Raw genomic sequence first — 21,913 nt, forward strand, 5'->3', positions numbered from 1 at the left:
CAGGGGCTCCAACTCATAGATCCACTCTTCCCAAGTCTATTCCTATGGCCTTAAAACACTCTAAGGCTAGGGTTTGTGACAAAGGGGCTTCACCAATAACTTATTGACTTCAGCTTTAAGACATTCTGGATCATCACAACCCTAGATCTGAAGTAGCAACCTCAAATCTAAGTCCCAAACCCGAAATAGATCTCAATCTCACCAAAATAGCCCTAAAATTTCATTCAAGAATAGATCTAATTGCAATAAAGCCAAAGCAACAGCTTATTACCTCAAGGATGACCTCCCACTGAAGAATAATCCAACTCCCTACAAAGCCCTTTGCTCCAAGCTTCTTGATCTTCAATATCTCTTCACAAAACTCCCTTATCTAAGCTCCAAATTGCTCCCAAGGACTCTCACTCATGATTTAGGGTTTATGGATCTCAAAAGGGAAGTAGAGAGGCTAGAGAAGGGACGTGATGTTCTTTAAATAGGGCACAACCCCCAGGATTAGGGTTTTCCTCATCCAGACCAGACTCGCCGAGTCCACTATCCGACTCGCCGAGTCGGTCACTTACTTTATGCCCCAGATCCCGCTCCGACTCGTTGAGTTCCTCCCTAGACTCGACGAGTTGACTAATGACTTAGAGCCTTTCTTTTCTTTTATTGGTCTTTTTGTTTTTGGGTGTTACAATTTATTCTAGCCTTTGAGAGTGGTATTGATTAAGGTGTTTATTTCATGTGATTAGGCAGAGGCTAGACCAGATTTTACTGAGTCAGAGATTTACCGAGACACCCGAGGTGAGTCTTCTCACTATACTTTGCCTTGAGTGGTAATTAGAGCCATGTGATGGAGTTATTGTATGTTATCTATGTGATGTGTTGCACTGCATTATTTCTATGTGACTTATGTTGTGTGTATATCAGAGTTAGGACCGGAAGGTCCATAGAGCTAGGACCAGAGGGTCCACAAAGTTAGGGCCCAAGGGCCCACAGAGTTATAGCCTCGAGTGGCTAATATGTGTTATATGTGGTATTTTGGGGAACTCACTAAGCATTTATGCTTACAGTGTTTTGTGTTATGTGCTCCAGGTACTAGTGACGATCGCGGGAAGGCGCCGACATGATCCGTACACACACGCGGAGTTTTATATGTTCTTTTGATCTTGGGATATGTTTTATGAATTTAGATGTGATACATTGAGATTCTTATAATAATTATGAATGGAAATGTGTTTTGGAAATGTGAAAAATTGTTTAAATTTTTACGGTGTTTCACACGTAGCTTCGTCGATCAGTCATTAACCCCGACCTTGGTGCCTTTGATTTGCCGATCCTCTCCATCAGTAAAATAGGTCAGTTAGTTCGACAGTTCTGGCCTTACTTGCCGCTCGTTATCTATCTTCGCCACCTTCTGTCGCTTTCTGTCCCCGACGACTGGAATCAAAGTGTTGCTTCTCCATTGTCCACTCTCATCTCTCTCCACTCTCTTTTATTTTTAGGTCTCACTTATTCACTATCTCTAGTACTTAGCGTGTAGTTGTGTTTGTGTGTAGATATAGATATAATTATTATATAAAAAAATGTTGCTATAGCTAGCTAAAGTCAAAGTCTATAAAATGGTAAAGTCTAGAAAGCAATGCAACCTCTGTAATTTAAAGTACAAAGATAATAAAGTTTTCTGTATCCAAACTTTCATCAATTGCCAATAATATCTTAGTTTATTTGATAATTTATTTACTTTATAGCAATGTTAAAAAGTTTTAGAAAAAATTTAAGACAATATCAAATATATGTTTGTTTATTAGTTTAGTTTGTATGTGGTGTTCATTTATAATTTGGTGAATTTTGTATATTAATGTTAGATATGATTATGATTTTCTAACGATTATTATATCACTACTATATAACCTGTGGGAACCATGGTTACAAAATTAATTAAACTTTCATAGTAAAAACTCAAAGTTATTAATTAATTATTTTAAATAAATTATTAATTAAAATATTTTTTTTAGTTATATAAAATTATAATCGTTGATTTAAATAAGTATGTGACCTTATAATAAACTTTATTAATTTTATTTTAACTTTTATTTTAATGTTATTTAATTTAATTAGAGTGGAAAATTTTAATTTTGAAATTTGAAATGAATAATCATTAGATTAACATTTAACATGACATTAATTATGATGTCTAAGAAGGTGGTACATGACAAAAGGACAATCAATCTATTCTTTTATTGTAATAGGGATTATATGTGTCATGTATATAATCGTATAGTTATGACTCAATCTAAAATCATTTTTTTAATATTTTATTATGTTATATCATTCGAGTTGGACACCCCTTAGTTTGAATCCTGAATTCGCCACTGAACTTGCGGCCGAAGAGTGGGATATCCCACTCTTGCCACTTCATTTCTACTCCAAACTTCTCATTTTCTCTAGAACAAAATCACCCTCTTCCAAGAACACTATCTAAAGATCAGTCCTAGGTTTTGTTGGTAAGATTCTTTATGAATCTCAAGTATTTTCATACATTTGTTGTCAAATTCATCTTGTTTACACACAATTTTTTGTGTGTTAGAACACTAGCATTTTCCAGAATCCTTCAAGCTTGTGCAAGGCTAGGCTCGAAAACCACTCATTCTTTCTGTAGCACCTAGTTCCTGGTACGTATTCCTTGTAATTAATATTTCGTATTTAATGCAATTTGCCTTGGACTCGGCGAGTTGAAGGACCAACTCGCCGAGTAGAAGTGGGATGAGACGCGGGGTCTGAGCCTTGGACTCGGCGAGTCGGTTCCCGGACTCGACGAGTAGGCCCTGTTTGGGCAAAAACCCTAACCCGGGTGTCTGCACCCTATTTAAGCACTCTAACTCGGCCTCACTTGTCCCTAACACTTCCAAAAGAGCTGTAGAGCGAAACCCTAGCCCCTTTTTGTCCTTGTGAGTGATTTTGGCCTTGTGAAGGAAGTTGGAAGCTTAAGAGAAGAAGAAGGAGGTGGAAGAGTGCAAGGAGGAGAAGTAGATCCGACATCTACCCTGCAAGAGGCTTCCATTCAGGTAGAAAAGTCCCTACCTTGATCACTAGTTCATTAGATTCCCTTTTGTCCCTAATTGGTGGTTTTCAAGCCCTAAAACACCAAACTCCATGTGTTTGTGCTTTATGATCCGAAAGGACTTCAGATCTAGACCTTATGGACGATTTAGAAGTATAAAGTTTTTGTGGTTGAAGTGATTGAGGTCCCCATTGAGTGTATGACCTCATAAAGAGCTTGGATTTGCCTTTTGGAGCTTGTAGGGCCATGCATGCACGTAAAGTTTGCAACTTTACGTGATAAGCATGCCCTAGGAACATAGATCTATAGTTTGGAAGCGTTGCATGTATCAGATTTGGTCTATATGGGAAATGGGTCAAAGGGACTCGGCGAGTCCCAAAGTTGAACTCGGCGAGTCCTATGAAGATGGCCTCAGACTCGGCGAGTTGGATGAACAACTTGGCGAGTCCTATGAAGATTGCCTGGAACTCGACGAGTTGTTCTTCAAACTCGGCGAGTCATATGAACTATTACTAAGTAAGAGGGGTTTAGGTGTTGACAGTCCAACCCTTCGTATCCGCACGCGGAATTAGCGATTTAACGTGTAACAATAGTCCTAGAAACCCAAATCCTCATAAACGATGCTCTGGTGAGGATTTGGAAACGAGTAGGAGATCTGTCGTATGGACTCGGCGAGTTGCTCTTGGACTCGGCAAGTCGGATCACGAGCCGATTCTATCGTCCCAAGTAGTGAGTTAAGGGTGACTCAGTGAGTGGGAAGAGGGACTTGTAGAGTAGGACCGGGTTAGTGGGAGAAGGACTCAGCGAGTCGGTGCCATGACTCGGTGAGTCCAGTCAACTGGAAGTTGACTTTGACCAAGGAGTTGACCTTGGATCAGGGATGGGTCAGTCATCTGACCTAAGGGTGTTTATGAGTGGCTAATCTATGTTTATGATTTATAGCCGGAGGATTACCGATTCAGCAGTCAGGCGCTTAGCAAGCAGACTTTCAGCAGCTACTTTGCGAGGTGAGTTACCTTCCAGTAGCAGTGGGTCTAAGGCCACAATGCCGACCCACTAGTAGGAGTTGTATTATTAGATGATTGTCTCTGTGATATTCATCTAGGGTTGCTACTACCTGTGTTATGTTTATATGCCAGTATGATATGATGCTATGTGCTAGTGAGAGTAGGGGAGATAGTCCCCAGATTACCGGTCGATAGGACCGAAGGGGCAGTCATGCCCAGCCATGCTAGATAGATTATTCGATACGTGATATGTGGTAGTGGTAGGGGTGAAATAGTCCCCAGTATCCGGTCGAGAGGACCGAAGGGGAGACCAGCACCCAGGTATGCTAGTCAGCATCCGGTCGAGAGGACCGAAGGGGTGACCAGCACCCAGGTATGCTAGTCAGCATCCGGTCGAGAGGACCGAAGGGGAGACCAGCACCCATATATGCTAGTCAGTATCCGGCCGAGAGGACCAAAGGGGTAGGTCGGGCACCCAGATATGCCTGACAATATATGTATGTTATGTGATTATTGGGTATGTGGTACGGTGGGGGAACTCACTAAGCTTCGTGCTTACGGTTTATAGTTTTGTTTTCAAGTACCTCTTCAGCGAAGGGGAAGGTGCTGGCACGGTAGCGGCACATCATACACGCACATTGTTTTCCGCACCATGAGTCATTCTGGGATATTGTACTCTGATATGTGATTGTTTTCATATTTCGGTTTTCAGACACGATGTATGTTATGAAATGGTTTGATCAGAAAATGTTTTACAAGGTGAGCTTGATACCCCCAAGTTTTTCGTGTTTTTTATGCTTTTCGGGGGGGGGGGGGGAGGGGATACAAGTCAAGTTTCGTTTACCCAATGGATTTTTTCATGCACCAACTTTTTATGGAATGTTTTGAGCATATGATGTTGAAAATCTCATACATACACACATGAAAATCATGATTTACAAGCTTTTTATAAGTTTAAATGAGTTTATCCATTGGACATTTACATGCATTATGAGTATATGCTAAATATGAACCATTTCTTATATAAAATGGTTGATATCATTTGTTAACTACTTCAAAATTGTGACATATGTGATTGTCTATACTTTAGTTACACAAAATCAGGTCTAAAAATAGATATACTCGAACATAACAAAAACATATGTTTATGTAAGTTCCAAATATGTTTTGATCTTTGGGTAATTACATGTCCTACTTTTACAAGTTAAAATTATATATATATATATATATATATATAAGTGTTGAGGTCATAGTATGATTTTTTAAAAAATCGTGACCCAACAAAGTTGACCAAATTAAACTATTTTGGTGTTACAAATTTTTAACCGGTAAAATATGAAAAGTACAACTACAAGTTCTTGGAATTTTTTACTAAAAATAACTTTTCTAGTAAAAATGGTTGTAATTATTGTCGTCACTATTTTGATAGGGTTAAACATAAGAATATTATGCTATTTTACCAACATATACATATTCACTATTGACCATTTATATAAAGTGTTATAAATAGTTTACACAAAATGGTATACAAAACAAATTGATGACAATATAGTTTGTGTGTCATAAGACACATGTTAAAAAACGTATGTCATGAAACTCATAAAACGCGTGTCATAAAACAACTGTCATAAATTTTTAAATAGTGAAAATCATTTCGTTATACAGTAAAAGGGAGTCGTAGTTCGTGGAAATCCGTTAATGCTCTAGTGAGAGATTCACTTCACCGTACCTACTTAGCGTACACTCCAAGTCTTGCATTATAACCAGAGTCTCCAAGAGGGAGAGCAGAGAGTTGTGTATAGATCTATACGGGGATTGACAACCCCACACCTGAGCTGTTCGCTACAGCTAGACAGACCAATCTAGGGCGACAAATAACTTACCGATTTCGACGCCTGACGAACGTCATATAGGCATAACAATCACATTTAGCATGGTTATAATAACTCATTTAGGGATTAACAATACTATCTTGATTTACGAGAAGCTTACACTTCACTGGCCGGTTTTATGAAAATATAAAACTACATATCATTTTTCAGTACACAATCGCTTACATTTATGGTCTTACGGTTAGGACTACAATTTACTTATAAGAAAATATTGGATTTTCTTAGGACATACATAGATACACTATCATCTTACAAGGAAATATACAAGAGTCATACATACATTTTCATTAGTTTTGGATATAAGACTAACAATATAGTTTATAGAAAATATCAGATTTTCTGAAAGTTTACAAAAACTATTTTAAACATTTACAAATCCATTTTTATACAAAAATGCTTAGGAACTCACCAACTTTCTAGTTGACGCTTTTCAAAATGACTTGTATTCTCAGGGAACCAGTAAGCAGATACTTAAGTCATTGGGAACTGGATTTTTGTTGCATTATGGAAATGTTACTTTTCTATCTTGGTTATGTACTTTTGAACAAATACATTATGTAAACTATGTAAGTTCGCATTCTTAATGTATGTTGTGAGGGTTGCTATGTTACTATACAATGACGTCATCCGCCCCCGGACGTTTCCACCGTCCTGGTTCAGGGGTGTGACACTTATACTGACATTTACACATTCATCTCTGTAATTAACATTTTACATCCATAAAATCATCAAGACATGTGATCATTATCACCTCCCAACGTTTTGTACCGGAGATCCTAGAAAGGATCAATGGCTTTCCTTGTAAACCATTGTGTCACCTTGTCTACCATTTCATACTTGTTTTACCTCGAACATCAAAGCCTCTCATACAATTTGGTTGGTTATTGATTGTTCATTTTTTGACCCAAACAATATATATATATATATATATATATATATATATATATATATATATACACACACACACATGACACTCTCTTTGTATATACCTCTTCCGGGTATATATCATTAAATGATCTCTCTCTCTCTCTCTCTCTCTATATATATATATATATATATATATATATATATATATATATATATATATATATTTATGATCTCATAGTTATCTGATATATATATAAATTGTCATATATCTACCCTAATTATGGTTGTTTTAACATAATATTTGGACAACATAACAACTAAGTATAGTGTATATTCTAAATCTTGTCTAGCATAACTCCTAGCTGATTAAAGTTTCTTAGGGATTTGACCATTATAACATCTAGGTAATACATACTCCTAGATTATCGGAAATCATATCCTTTAGACATAGATCATAGCTTAAATCTAGGCATAGTATCTACAGTTATACTATCCGAAGGCATTTTGCTTATAATAAAATGACTTTTATATTTATAAAGTAAATATTTTGATAAAATCATTTGTTAAGCATGTATTCCCCCTCCTGAAAACATTTTAAAACAGTAAAATAGGAGTCGTGAACTCACTCTAGGGTCATAATTATCTAATATATATAAATTGTCATATATATACCCTAATTATGGTTGTTTTAACAAAATATTTGGACAACATAACAACTAAGTACAGTGTATATTCTAAATCTTGTCTAGCATAACTCCTAGCTGATTAAAGTTTCCTAGGGATTTGACCATTATAACATCTAGGTAATACGTACTCCTAGATTATCGGAAATCATATCCTTTAGACATAGATCATAACTTAAATCTAGGCATAGTATCTACAGTTATACTATCTGAAGGCAATTTGCTTATAATAAAATGACTTTTATATTTATAAAGTAAATATTTTGATAAAATCATTTGTTAAACAGTATTCCCTCTCCTGAAAACATTTTAAAATAGTAAACTAGGGGTCATGAACTCACTCTAGGGTTTGAAACCGTTGATGTAGGGTAGAGACGAGCTCAGAACTCCGGGGACCGCTCCACGAGGCACCACACGAACTAAAAAGAAAGAGAAGAGTGTTTTGAAGGTGTGTTGGAGTGAACGACACAACCCTCTATTTATAGTCGAGTTTTGGGGGTGTGCGTCACGCCTTTCCTATGCGTGAAGTGCATTTGAACATCGTGGCTCCACAAAAAGTTGCCACATGTCCCCTCCCTACTCAACCACGTCTCTCGTAATTTGATCGAATATCGAATCCAGTGTCAGGTGCGTGGTGCGCGATGGCGTGCACTTGACGTGCAAGTAAAGATTTTGCAAACATTATTACTACCTCACGTGTGCTCCAATCTAGACCCTCTCTATATCTATGTGATGATCTCAACAAGTACCGCAACTTTCCTTTTGGTTGTTTTGGCCGGTTTTGACTTTCATTTTCGAGCCCACCGGGGGTAAGAATTAATGATTTTATAAAAATCATAACTTACTCATATGGATCCTGTTTTTGATGATTTTTTTTTTTCCTAAAGTTTATATCTCGATGAGTACTACGAAACTCCTTTTTGCACTTTTAGTCAAAACGCAACTAATCTCTAAGTTACATTTCGACGTAATTAATTTTAACTACGCGGTTGATTTCTACTTTTAAAAATCCATAATTCTCTCATTCGGAGTCGGATTTTACGAATCTTATATCATTGAGATCTCGTTAACGAGTACTATCGAAGTATGTTAGCTGAATCGAAAAACATCACAACTTTTTGATCACTAACTTTTAGAGCCTAATGGACGATTTTAATCAAATAGTTGTAACAGTATATCTGATTCTTATTATCTTAAAAATCGAATATTACAATGCTTTCTATTACATTTATTTTCCTATTATTTCCTAATGGTGACTAGTGGAGGAATTTCTCAGGGTTGTCATATTATTAGCTCCACTTTTAGCAGTTTTTCAATTCAGTCTAACTTCTTCCATTCGAGCTTTGTTTTTAGCCCATTTTGCTTCATTTTCGCTCTTTTAGCCCAACAATGTATTTTTCCTACAAAATATCACATATAAATATTTTAAACACCTTTTATTTTTTATTGCATCAAAACACATCTCAAAAATAGTAAGATAACATGTAAAATCCACATCTTCTAATAAAAAAAATCTTACTTTTCATTTTTTAGGACCCATTTTGCCATGCGTTGTTTTTCTATACTATCTTCTTTATTTTCCTGCTCAAACCAAAAACCAATCTCAATCTCCACTTTCTTAACTAAATTGCATATAATCATAGATCTCTAAATTATAGCTTGTAAATCAACAATAAGATTTTATGAAATTATAACACCTCATCTTATATGAATTACCCATCGCCTCCTTTTAGAAGATGCTGCTTTGTAGCCTGTAAATCAGCAATAGGATTTTGTGAAATTATAATGCCTCATCTTATATGAAGATTTACCCATCGTCTTCCTTTGAAGGTGTCATCGCTCTCTAAAACCCTAAGACCTCACATCATCTACCTCAATTTTCCACCCAAAGAATATGGATTTCTTCTCCACGCCATTCCCAACTCAATATCTCTCAATCCATAAAACCCTAAGCCAAATCTCATGTGGGAACAACCACCACCACGTAATTACCATCGCACACCCACCACTATGTTGTTGTCCTTCTATGTATCTCTTTCGATCCAAAAACCCTCAACCGCACTAGTATATATCACTCACCATTGTTGCCTTCCCTTATCTCTCTGGTGTGATAAAATACACACAGAGATCACCGATTCACCACCATTACCACTCACCTCAGCACCTTGAAAATCAGTGGAGGAGATAGATCTATGAGAGGAATTAAACGCATTGTTCTCGAGTTCTACTTATGGAGAGATATGGATGCATATGGAGGGAACGTGAGAGATGTCGAAGGAAAGTCGTGTTCCCAAGTTTCATTAATGGAAGGAAAGTAAGGGAAATGAAAGGATTTTGGAGCCATATTTTCCTTTCAAATTTTCCTCCCAAATTTGGCGGATTCCAAAAGAAAGTGAAGCGAAGGAAAATCTTTTAGTTTTACCCACCTAACTTGGGAACACATAAACTTAAAATTCTCCTTTCATTTTCTTTGAACTCAGGAAAATGGAATAATTTTTGTTCTTTCCCCTCCCTTTTTTTCTGTCAATATTTTACATCCTTTTCCTTTGTTGAATTTAAAAAAAAAAAAAAAAAAAAAAATCAGGAACAAGACGACGCAAAGATTTTTTTTATTATTATTATTAAATTTCCATGTACGAAATTGGAGACACATTTGTGAGACAAATTACATGGTGATTATTTTGGGTAAAAAAAAATTGTGAGATAAATTACATGGTGATTATTTTGGGTAAAATGCACATGTATGGTACATAAATGGATGTCAGAAGTGGCAATTGGAACTGTTGTCTTTCTTGGAGTCTTCTTTCCATACTATACACGAATGATGATGTTGTTTCAAAATGGATAGTAAGCGATGAAAAAAATTCTTTTAGATTATATGTGGCTGAAAATGGACATTTGTTTAATTGTAGGGTTTTAAATTATTTTGGCTTCTTTGTTTTCACCTACAACATTTGCTTTAGGGTCAGTCAGTTTTGCTGATTATGAACGAACCTGTGTGGTACTTTTGGCATGCTCAAGTTCGAAGAAGTGTATTAATTATTGTAGGTCTTTTTGGCTAGTATTGTAACTGTGCATGTGTGTATATTTCGTACAAAAAGAAATGAAAATAGGACATTACATTATGCAAATAAGTATAAGTATATTTGCTATTTCTTGCATTTATCTCTTTTTTGGGTCAAATGCAAAAATAGCAACTCCTGTTGAAAGTGCAAGGAACTCCTGTGATTGGATTTCTGATCAAAATTGTTAAGCCTATATTAATTAACTCAACATTTTATGTGAAAAAAGAAACGAAGGAAAATAATTAAATTAAACAAAAGGGTGAATGCTATATTACAAAATGGCCAACTTTTGAACAACTATCACAAAATGAGCACCCAGCCTTTTCACCGAAATTGCTCTATTACTTGTAAATCTTAAATTATCGAAGAAATAGATAGCTAAGGTTAATTTGTCCCTTCCAACATTATATAACAAACATTCCAATTTTTGATATATCATCTTTACTTCAAATTTTGTCACGTTTACCCCTGCAGAATAATAGAACATCCAAAAGATGCTAACAGGTGCTTGATGTAATTCCAATGGAGGGAATAGAAGTATAACTTGTATTAACGGGGATAGAATTATATGTAAGATCAAAGAGTGTGCTTCAATGCTATTAGCAATGAAATTGAATCTGACAACTAATATGAATGTTTCAGCCGCATTTCTTGCTTTTGCGTTCATGAGGACTCGGACAAAGATGCTTCAGAAATCCAGTATTTCTGAAGGTTTTGTATACTATACATGAGAATACCATGATCCAGATATGCTCGGTTGCTTGTTACAGAATTGCTATATTGGAGGTTCAATTGAATAATATCAACAAGATCTTTGGTTTAAAAAAAAATTATTATGAGTTTTTGGGTGTGTAAGTGGATATGGGTCTTATTTACTAGGATTGAACAAGAAAACATATGAGATGGCAGGAGGTGCGAAATATTATGATTAGAGTGTCATTTATGTGGCGATATGACATCATATTGCTCTTTTTACCAATGAGGCAATGTATCACATGCATTTGGAGAAGATGATGAGTAAGCAAATAATCAGATCGTGAGCAAAAACCGCATCACAACTAAAATTAACCGCAAAAATCGTATAAACCGCAACCGCAATAAAAACCAATAGTGAGGTTTTATGTTTTTCAAAAACCGCAAATTTGCGGTGCGGTTATTAATTTTCAAAAACTGCAAAAAAACCACACCGCACTGCATATATTATACACAATTTTTTTATTAATTATTAATATATTAAATATTAAAAATAAGACAAGTTTCATAGATAAAAGATGAAAAAATATTAGAAGACAAAAGTGTTGGTTTTTTGTTATGTTTAACTTTGAAAAATAGTGAAATTAGACAATTTTAAGATATTTATTGTTAATAACTATTGATTTGACGTTTTTAAGATATTAGTTGTTTGTGATTTAAGTTAATTGTCTTATACCTTATGGTTTTTTTATTATTACAAGTAAATATGTTAAACTCTTTAAACCGTTTGAGCTCTAAACTGTGGTTAAAAACCACAAAAAAATAATTGCATCAAATCCATGCGGTTAATAACCGCAATACAAAAAAAAAAATAAACCGTACCGCAAAAATAACCGCCTATCCGCACCGTAAAAATAACCGCACCAAACGGTTTTGAAAATGGATTAACCGCATTTGCGGTTAGTGGTGAAGTTTTGACTAATAACCGCACCACGCTCACCCCTACGTGATATGTTGTAACTCTAAAATATGTGATACTTTAGGGGCGTTTTTGGAACGAATGTAATCTAGAGGAATTGGAATTTGAAGAAAATGCAATCCGTCGTCCGTTTGGATTTAATAATAAAAATTAAGTAGTTTTTAATTTTTTTAATAATTAACTTTTGTATTTAATATAAATATAATTAAAGATGGTAGTTAAATTTTGGTCTTTTTAAAAGAAATAAAAAATGAAATTGAACTCCTTCTACCCATATGGAACCCCGGAGCCAAGTTGTCATCGGTTATTTATTTATTTTTTTTTTTAACTTAGCAATCTTTTTTGTTCATTCACAAATCAAATCAAAGCTTTGAAAAAAAAAAACATCACATTTTGCGAAATGAACTTTAGACCACTTGTGATGTAAGTTTTGTTACAATTCTATATAAATAAGACCTACTTAGCAAGATTGCAGCAATAATTCAGGTCGTCAATTTGTCTGCTTTTTTTATCGTCAATTGCCAAGTTTTGTTTGTAATTTTGCTATTTGTCCGATTTTACTTTTAATATGAAACAGTTTGACGACTTGTCAGACATAACCAGAGGGTAAGTTGTTAGAGAACACGGAGGTTGTGGTTTGGAGGACAAAGTCTGTAAGTTTCTTAATATATGCTTTATGTGGATCATGATTTTGGTGGTTGCAATGGTTTCCCGGTTAAGTAATTTTTTGTGCCATTAGATGTATGCTGTGTGATTGTGTCATAAAAAAATATTCATACTTTTTAATGTATTTTGATTTGAAAATTAGGTAAATCCTGACATGATTTCAAAATTATTAATAGCATTTCTTTGATTCTATAGAACCTTTTGTAGATCAAGATGTTTCTATGATGTTGTAGAGATAAACACAAGAAATAGGGAGTTTTTAACACAAGGATAGTAGTTGAAAAAAATATTTACTAAACAATGGTAGATTAGAAATTATTTACTAAAACATTGTACAAGTAATTTTAACCAATTTTTTATAATAAAATTAAAAATACTAGTAAATGGATCCCAAGCTCCTTCATCGTTAAAGAGAGGTATTTCCTTCCTCCGCCGTCGGCATTAAATCTTCCGCTACCACTTGAGCCACTACTAACCCTTCTTATGATGGACTTCACAAGTTTGCAGATTGCAGTGTCGATGTTGACACTTGTTGAAAAAACAAGAATTGTAGTTTCAAAATTTCCATGGTCAACCACGTTTTTGTTTTTATCCACGAAAGGAAAGGATACCTATTTAAAGTCTATTGTATATCATGTGAACTCGGCCAAGATGTCAGTAATACACATAAGGCTTGAGGGAGTGGCATCACCACCACCCTCGCTAAGCCTATGTGGCTTCCTCACTATCACTTCTTAGCCAGCCACTAAGCTAATGCGCCAAACCTAGCTCGCCATCTGCTTGACGAGAAGAAAGAGAAGATTGAGAGGAACAAAGGTGGTCCCCATTTGACCATTTGACTATTTCAACATCAAATGTTTGTAATTCCAACTTAGCAACTTGTACCCTATATTTAAATAAATATTTATTTGATTTAAGAAAAAAATGGTTTACCTACTAAATATATCACTCATTAGCATCATACTATCCTTAGGTATCTATAAAAAATATGACGTGACAATGTTTTAACACATGCTAACACTCCTTATAGCCTAATATGATTCAATTCTGTTGCCAACTTCATCACATATAATCTCATTAGTGTTGTACATGTTTACCTAACAAAAGATAGAAACATAGAATATAATTGGTTGTTTTAAAGAGTCACCCGTTTCTCACCAGAGATTTCATCAAATCTCATGGGTGTTAAAGAGGATACAGAAAAAATTCAAAACATATAATCTCACTGGTTGTTATAAAACTTTACTTATTTCCTGCCGGTAAGTATCAAACTTTTTGTTCATATTGAACCAAAGAAAGATGGAAATATAATATATGGTTGTTACAGAGCAATGGTGGTGTCAAATTGTGTCACAAAGTTTCTTCATTTGATGAATTGCCATTTGCCCGTGTGGCTTTTGATAAACTATATGGAGATTAAACTTCTTTCATTTTAAAAAAAAAAAGAGTAAATTACACGATTCGTCCCTCGTCCAAGTGTAAAATTGCGCATTTAGTCCCTATTTTTAAAAATTAACTCGGACCGTCCTTCATACTATTAAAAATTGCACGTTACGTCCCTTGCAGACATAAAATGACTATCTTGCCCTTTTCTTTTTCTTTTTCATTTCTTTTTCAATTGTTTTTAATTTCTCTAATTTTTTATTTATTATAATTCTTAGAAAATAACTTCTTTTAAACTGGTTCCAAGTTCCAACCCCCAACCATCGACCACCTCCGACCACCGGTCATCTCCGGCAGCCAACCATCTCTGGCCACCAGTCACCTCTGTCAAACACCACCATTCACCACCAAAATAAAAACAGAAATTGGAAATTAAACCCGAAAATCAAACCTAAATTTAATCCTACATCTGAAAGAGATTTGGAAAATAATTCTTCTCCCCCAAATTCATGTTAACAAATCCCATAAATCTTTTCAGAATGGAGAGTTGATGGTTGTGGCTGGTATCTCGAAGACCAAATTCTTCTCCGACCAGACCTCACCTCACCCCCTCTGTCTTCTTCTTCTTCTTTAACCCTAGGTGACCTCAAATCCGAGGGTGTAATTTATTTCAGGAAAGATGGAAGGCAGCAGTGGGTGTGATTTAATTCTCCGACACCACCACCCAGAAGCACAATTTAATCCACAATGTGCAGATTTACGAACGGAGAAGCAAGATGAGTTATTTCATGAATATAGATCTGCAAACCCTAAATTGCACGAGATGGCGGGGGCACAGGTGGTGATAATCGAACGGAGAAGACAATGGTGATGTCAGAGATGGTGGTAAGCGAACCTGCAAATCAAAGATGACCCAGTAACTCCGACAATGGTGCTGTACATGTAGAGTGAAGCGATGGACTTCTCTATCTCGGTATCTCCGACGACGGTGGTGGTGGCGACGACAATCCTCTCTCTCTCTCTCTCCATAGCTCTGGTAATATAAGAACGAAGATGAACCGATGAAGACGAAGGTTGTGGGTGGAGGTAGAGGTTAAAGGTGTGACGGTGGTGGACCCTATTTTTGTTTTTCTTTTAAATTGTCAGTAATAAACAAACTAAAAAATAAATCAAAAAAGAAATGAAAAGGGTAACATAGTCATTTTGTGTCCATTAGGGACCGTTTGAGTGAGAAAAAAACATTACAGGGACGGTCCGAGTTAATTTTTGAAAATAGGGACTGGACGTGCCTTTTAGCACATTTACAAGGGACGAATCGTGATATTTACTCAAAAAAAAGTAATAAATAAAGGATCACAATCATAATATATTGCAAAGAAACTAGGTGTGAGACCCGTGTACTACACGGGTTGATTAAAATAAAAGTTAAAAATCAACATGTAAATATTAAAACTAGGTCTGAGACCCGAACCAAACCGCCCCATACACACCCCTAATTTCCAAAATGAATTAAAACATATAACTATTTTTAAAAATAATTGTTTGCAAATTATGATTAATATTTTTAAAGTTTCAGTATTGTTTTACTTTGTAAACCGTATATTATACATGTTACGACGTTATTAGTATCAATTTAATAATAAAACTTGAAAATAGAGCAATCTGATGAGTAATCGAATGAGAAGGATGAATGAATAGGTCTTTTTCCTTTTGAAGGAATATGAGAATAGCTTACACGCTAAGTTTCCATATAAATTTCTAGAAATTAAGGCAAATCATTATTTACATGTTTTGATTTCCGAACATATTTATGGTTTACATAGTTTTTGGACAGTTGGAAAGGTTCTAGACCTTTTGATCATTAACTAGTAATTTCCCCATTCTATGTTGAGGCCGTATCAATTTGTTTTGTAAATTGAATTTTGACGATTATATTGATAAAATTTAAATATTATTGTATTTGTTGGTAATAAATATACATGATCGGTATCACTAACTAACTCCAATTTATATCACCGTATAAAAACTTATTATATGTGACTAAAGTCATACATTAAAAATTTATATGAAAACGTATACAAATGTTACATCAAAACATAAAAAAGAAAAACTCGAATTTTTATCGAAACGTACATAAAAATAAGTAAGTAAGATTATTTTTTAAATTAACGAACAGAAGTCTAAATTAAAAAAAAAAAAAAAAAAAAAACGTATTATATGTGTCCTGGAAAATGTCATTTTACAAAGTAATTTAAAAAGTATAAGGATGAAAATTTTCACTTTAGAAAATATAAGGATAGCTTATTATCATTTTATAAAGTATTTTGAAAAATGAATGTGTAAAAACTATCATTTTAGAAATTATAAAACTACAGGGGTAAAAATTATCATTTTAGAAAATATAAAGATAGAAAATATCATTTTACAAAAGTATTTTAAAAAGTATATGGATAAAATTTGTTATTTTAAAAAGTATAGAATAAAATATATATATATATATATATATATATATATATATATATATATATATATATATATATATATATATATATATATACAAAAGTATTTTAAAAAGTATATGGATAAAATTTGTTATTTTAAAAAGTATAGAATAAAATATATATATATATATATATATATATATATATATATATATATATATATATATATATATATATATATATATATATTTTATTCTATACTTTTTAAAATAACAAATTTTATCCATATATATATATATATATATATATATATATATATATTAATATATATATTAATACATTTAAATTTTAAATTTTAAATTAAAAAAAGTTGTAAAAACTATTAAGGTAAATAAGCATTACCCTAATTTTGTAAATTCCTATAATTACTATATGTCGTTTTATTTTGTTGAACTAATCTCATAGAATTAGTCATCTCACCGACTCATCTCAGAGCCGGAGGAGGCCATAGAGTCAGCGGAGAAACATTTTAACCGGTCTCTTTCTCTCTCTCTCTCTCTCTCTCTCTCTCTCCATTGAATGGCGCCGGTAGTAGTAGGAGGAGCCGCCGGAGAAACATTCCACAAAGTGAACTTCGCCGCCCCAAGAAGCTTCGCGGCGACGTTTAAGTCTGATTTGAAGAAACCCTCTTCCCAGACGATCCATTCCATGACTTCAATGGGAAGCCATTGCCGATAAAAGCCAAGAAAGCTTTACTGTATTTCGTTCCGATCTTCGTGTCATCTTGAAGAATAGAAAAGAGATATTTTTGTTCTTTGAAATCGTTCTTCTGAATAACGCAAGTCGACTCATCTTGTAACTCGAAATCCTTTGCTCAAACTAAGCGAGTCTTGAGTCGATTTCTGTTCACTACTCTTATTTGATTTACTAATCGAATTTTGTTCTTGAGTCGAAATTTCTGAAAAGTATCATTCTCAAAATCGATTTTTGATTTTGTTATTTGATTATATGTTTGAATTGAGTCGATCTAATCTGTCATGTTCCAAAATTGATTTTGTTTCTTGACTGTATTGATCTGAGAAGTTAAAGATGATTTAGAGATTCGATGTTTATCGGGTATTCTTGTTGATGAATTGATATTTTGAGAACCGATGAAGAACAGATGCAGAACGGATGTAGAGTGATTGCGATTTTGGTTGAAATTTGGGTATTTGATCTAAAATCAATTTGAAGGAGGTGAATTCGGTGTTTTTCAAAAATTGAGTTTCGATGGTTAATGTTTTTCATATTCAAAGAAGGAATCAGAATTGATTTTCGATTTGAATTGTCAAACCATAGAAAGTCAAAACTGGGACCGCCATCTTAATCAGATTCGTAACCGGATGTGTAATGCGAACGATTGAAATCGGAATTTGACAATTGCTTCCATTTTAACCGGTCTCAACTTCAATTTCTTTATGATGTTCACAACCTTCGTCGCCTCCTTCTTTGATTGCTGGAATCCATGCTAAGGGTATTTTGGGTAAAATTCCTGGTACGTCCCCTGTTCATGAAACATCTCATGTTACGATTCTTATTCTTATGAAGATTGTGAAGCATTCTGGTAGTGGTAATGATGAAGTAATGAATGAGGGTTCAAATGATGATGTGAAGATGGGGTCAGATACTGGGACTGATTGAAAATCAAACAGGGAGTTAGTTTTTTGGATGTTAAATGGGATAATGAGCCGATGATTGTTGATAATGATTCCAAATCAAAATCATCCCAGTGGTTACTATTGTCAATGATGTTAGCAAAAAGGCTTATACTTCAATTGTTGAAGCTTCTTGCTCCGTGGTTGATCTTAACATCAAAGTTATTCCTAAAGTTGATGGGAAACCAAACGGTAAAGCTGAGCCAGAGGAGATTGAAAAATTGTATTGGGTTCGATGTTAATGTTAAAATGTGTATTTATTTATAAATAACAGTGTATTCATTTGTGAATAGAAGTGCATTCATGTGTGAATGAATATATTTATTTATGATTAGAGGTATTCATTTATTCATTTGTGAATAATAGGGAACTCATTTGTTAATAGCAGTGTATTCATTTGTGAATAGCAGTGTAATCATGTGTTAATGAATGTATTTATTTATGATTAGAGGTATTCTTTTTATGAAGAAATGATAATTCTTACACTCTTTTTATTTTTTAGTCGATTAAAAAAAGGAATTGGATTACTTGTAAATTGATGTGTATTCATTTGTGATTGGAGAAATATCAGGTTTTTTGAAAAAAAAAATCATTTGTGAATACAAATGTAATAATTTAGGGTTCGATTTCTATTCATTTTTTTTGAAAAAAAAAACCATGAAACTAGAAGAAAAAAATTGATTTTCTTAATTTTTTTTTCAGTTTTAAGATAAATTTTGGCAAAAATGTTTTTTATATTCCATTAATAAGAAAAATAAAAAATTAAATATTTATTTCTTTTTTGGTAACTGCTCCTAAATTTAAGGAATTTGATTGAATTTTATTTTATTTTAATTTAATTGAAATATACAATTACTAATATGTCCTTATATATTGATTGGCCAAGAATTGTTCTCGCGTTCTCAATCCTTTAGGTGTTCTCATTTGATCATTTCCCTATATATATATATATATATATATATATATATATATATATATATATATATATATATATATATATATATATATATATATATATATATATATATATATATATATATATAGGTTTAAGTTCTACGAAAAACAAAAAACCATTAAAAATCATAAAAAATGCATAAAAAATACTAAGAGATTACAATTTTTTTTTGACTTTATATATACAAAATTCGCAACTTTTTTAACAAACTCGGTGACACATTTTTTTTGTAAAAAAAAACCAAAAAAAAATATCGAATTTTTAATTTTTTTTCAGCGAAATTGTTAAAAAAAAAACTTGCGATTTTTGAATAAAATCAAAAAAAAGTTTTATGATCTCTAAGTATTTTTATGCATTTTTAGGGTTTTTATGGTTTTTTTGTTTTCCATATAACAATTCTCTCTCTCTCTCTCTCTCTCTCTCTCTATATATATATATATATATATATATATATATATATATATAGGTTTAGATTATTCTATTCAAATTAATTATTGTGTTATTGTATTCATAAATGTGGACCAATTATTTTACTTATTTTAAGAAAGTGATTAATAAATATTATTTAATTAAAAATAATCGAAAAATACCATAAAATTTAACTAGAAGAGTATTTTAGTCAACTAATATATATTTAATAAAGGAAATTTGTATATTTTAAGGGATCATAGATTTTATTAATTTCAAAAATTCGATTTTATAAATTATAAGGTTTTTAATTCGGAAATTCTAATAGAATATGTTTGAGTATGTTCAAAAATAAAAATATTCTAGAACGATAAAATAATAAAAATATTCTTGAACATATTTCTTGTAGAATAACAAATTCTCGAATCAGCAATTGAAGAATTAAAACAAAAATTATATTAATTCTTACATAATATATGTAACAATTGCTAAAAATTACATTTATTGTTAAAGAATAAAACTAAAAAACTTTCAAATCGGTAAAAAAAACATCAAAATCTAACAAATAATACTAATTCATTCTAAAAGAATAATGTTGCTAAGAGGCATTGTTCAAATTTCGTGGTCCGTTCTTCAAGCATCAGCTTCTGTGGAAACAAATCCAATGAATAAATTAGTGAGAAAATATCCATAATCTATTCCAACATAATTGGAATTAGTGATTCCATTCTGATAGAATTGGAATCCGTTTACCAATAATTATATTAATTCGTCGCATTGTAACAGAATATGTTCATTATTATCACAAAAAAACATTCTTTTCTTATAGAATACTATAAACGAAGAAATACCATTTAGTTGAAGCATTTTAGCGAGCGTTTGGTGTGCATTAAAACAACTTTCAATTTTCTGTAAAAATTAGACAATCAGAACAAATTCCAAATTCACCAAAAATATTACACCTTGAAAGAATTAGAAAATAAACCTAAACAAATCCAAATTTTTTTTTGATTTATGTCAAACAATCAACCCAAACATCCATTCTATATATTGAAATCAAATCAAATTAAAAAAACCCATTTGAAGATTAAACTTCATTGGTTTAACATTGTTCCATAACCTAAGATAGCACCTTCAAACTGTTACAGAGTTGAACAAACAACACACCTTCAAATTGTTCCAGTTATCATATAAGCATCTTAAGAATAAGATCTAGGTTCAATTTGGGGTTTGAAATTCAAACTCGCATAATGAACAAAAATTGTTATAGAATATAACTCTTTCGTATTTCAGTTCTATCTTTTATTTACAAATAATTTGTGGTCTTTTTATTGTTTGTGTGTAAACTGAAAGCCCCCTTTTGTTTTATTATCAGCAGTAATACACATCTCATGAAATTTGAAGTGAGAACACAAATGAGAGATAAAGAACAACAATATCAAGAAGAGGAAGCAAACTACGACTTAGGTCACTTCCTTCGTTCCATTTTCCTTTGAATTGAAGATCTGCAATGCATACAGAACCTATTGGAAGCTGAAAGAAGTTGCTGCATAAACCCTAAAAGATTCACATTTCGTTCTATTTTAGAGATGTTTTATGAATTTGTTATGCATTAATTGATAGAACAACAACGAAATATAATAGAAACCAGGAAAAAGAAGAAAGAGTGAAAGTTAGTAAAAAAATCGACATCAGGGAGGACTCGACAACAGGAAAAATCGGACAAAAACGAACCTTAGCTGTTGAGTGCGACAGTCTCCGGTAGGTGGTTCACAGGGGAGAATATTGGCTAACGGCGGTGAGGGCTTGCTTGAGAGGCAACGACCGAGAGAAGCGGAGGCGTAGGTTTGTGTCGCTGTGTGAGTTTGTTATGCATCCCTTTTCCTCCTTCGCACCCTATCGACGGAGAAGCAAGAACGCAGCCTCGCTGCTCCTTCCCATCTCCCTCTTCGGCCTCGTCAGTCCTTTGAGATACCCTCTTCGCCGTCGATCAGAAAGAAATGGATTAGCCGCCTACGAGATTCCTCATGATAGGATTGGTCGGAGGTGAGGGAACGAGATTTAAACCGTATAGATTAGGTTAAAAGTCAATACCATGGTTATAGGGATTATTTTTGGATGTTATTAAACAAATTAC

The sequence above is a fragment of the Lactuca serriola genome, chromosome 9 (assembly GCF_051521515.1).
Source record: "Lactuca serriola cultivar US96UC23 chromosome 9, Lser_US96UC23_V15, whole genome shotgun sequence".
NCBI classification, from domain to species: Eukaryota; Viridiplantae; Streptophyta; class Magnoliopsida; order Asterales; family Asteraceae; genus Lactuca; species Lactuca serriola.